A 2,054-nucleotide genomic window follows, 5' to 3' on the forward strand; every position below is an offset into this window, starting at 1 on the left:
TGCGAGGGCCCTTTCGGACCACACTAAGCCGAACCGACACTAGCGTTGCCAAGAACAAGCCCGAGCATTGCTGATTACAAAGCTCCTCTGCAGGGACAACCGAAAGGGAGGGACAAACTTCTTCATCGCCGCCGCAAAGACCGATCTTCGACATGCTAGTGAACTGGGCGAGCCCTTCGGAAAACAAACGTCCATGGACTGCATTGCCGTGCACCCACTAACATGCCTAGGACAAGCCTGTGCATTGGTTCATCCAAAGCCGAACCCACCCTCATATCCAACAATTCGAGCGCGACCGAGGGTTGAAAACATGCATGCCGAAAAAAAAACCCACTCCCATGCAATCCCACCCCAAAATTTTTCCCACCCCCTGCTTGCAACAAATAATCCCATGCTATTTTTTGAGGAGAAAATATTTTTTCCCACCCGCCCTTTTTTAAAACGTGTTTTCCACCCCGTTTAAAACCATTTTGTCCCCCATTTTGTTTTGAAAACGAAAAGATTTTGTTTCGTTTGAAAACAAATTTTTTTTTTTTTCGAAAAAAAAAAAAAAAAAAATTGCACCCATGGTGGTGGGGGCGGCGGCGGTGGCGGGGGTGACCGCCACCGTCGTCGGCACCATGGGCGGGAATGTCCCAAACCCGACACATCATATATACCGAGGCAACACGTGATGATGGTCGGGAATGTCATCCCTAGAGCGATGGTGCAGGCTGCTTGAAATGCATGGAGCACCACCCCCCTATATAGCATATTATGCTGTTATGGCACTGTCAGGAGGAGACATCAACTTTCGCGAGGAGTCATACTGGGCCATGAAAAAACCAATACTTGGAATTTGAACGAGATTTTTTGCAGGGATGTAGATATAGGTACAATGGATTTTCAGGAAAAAATTCAGATTTTTTCGAGCACGGGAAGTATTTTATTTTATTTTTTGAAGTCGAGAAATTGGAAAAATCGTAAAAAAAAATCCGTGCAAGATTTTTCGAATCCGTAAGTTGGAGAACCTTCTAAAAATCATATACTAACTATGGGGTCGGGGTTGTGCGGGGAAATTATCAATAAAATTGGGACTTGACATTGTTTGAAGATTTTCGACATGCTTGCTGTGCAATTTGACATGTCAGAGCGGGCGCTAGCCTCGCTTGCTGTCGACAGGAAGCGAGGCTAGTGGCGAGGCTAGCAGCGAGTTTTTTGAGTGCCAAGATGCGAGGTTGGCATGTCATTGGCATGCCATGGCCGACATTTTGCGAGCCTTGGCATGTCATTGGCATGCCACGGTCGACATTTTGCGGGGCTTGGCATGTCATTGGCATGCCACGGTCGACATTTTGCGAGGCTTGGCATGACATTGGCATGTCATTGCCATGCCAGCGCCGACATTTTGCGAGGCTTGGCATGTCATTGGCATGCCACGGTCGACATTTTGCGAGGCTTGACATGACATTGGCATGCCGCGGTCGACATTTTGCGAGGCTTGGCATGTCATTGGCATGCCCCGGTCGACATTTTGCGAGGCTTGGCATGTCACTGGCATGTCATTGGCATGTCACTGGCATGTCATTGGCATGCCACGGTCGACATTTTGCGAGGCTTGGCATGTCGATGGCATGCCACGGTCGACATTTTGCGAGCCTTGGCATGTCATGGGCATGCCACGGTCGACATACTGCGAGGGTTGGCATGTCACTGGCATGTCATTGGCATGCCACGGTCGACATTTTGCGAGGCTTGGCATGTCGCTGGCATGCCACGGTCGACATACTGCGAGGCTTGGCATGTCACTGGCATGTCATTGGCATGCCACGGTCGACATTTTGTGAGGCTTGGCATGTCGCTGGCATGCCATGGTCGACATTTTGCGAGCCTTGGCACATGCCATGATCGATATTTTCCGAGTCTTGGCTTGTCATTGGCATGTCAAAGACAAATCATGACACGCATTGTGCCGACACTTTGCGAGTCTTGGCACGTCGCGACATACATTTTCCCGACATGACAAAGTCCAAATCTTCAAAGCTAATGTCCGACAAGACTTCTTTTTGCGCTTT

Source organism: Pyrus communis, unplaced genomic scaffold, assembly GCF_041283825.1.
Source record: "Pyrus communis isolate YQ-2024b unplaced genomic scaffold, ASM4128382v1 ptg000004l, whole genome shotgun sequence".
NCBI classification, from domain to species: domain Eukaryota; kingdom Viridiplantae; phylum Streptophyta; class Magnoliopsida; order Rosales; family Rosaceae; genus Pyrus; species Pyrus communis.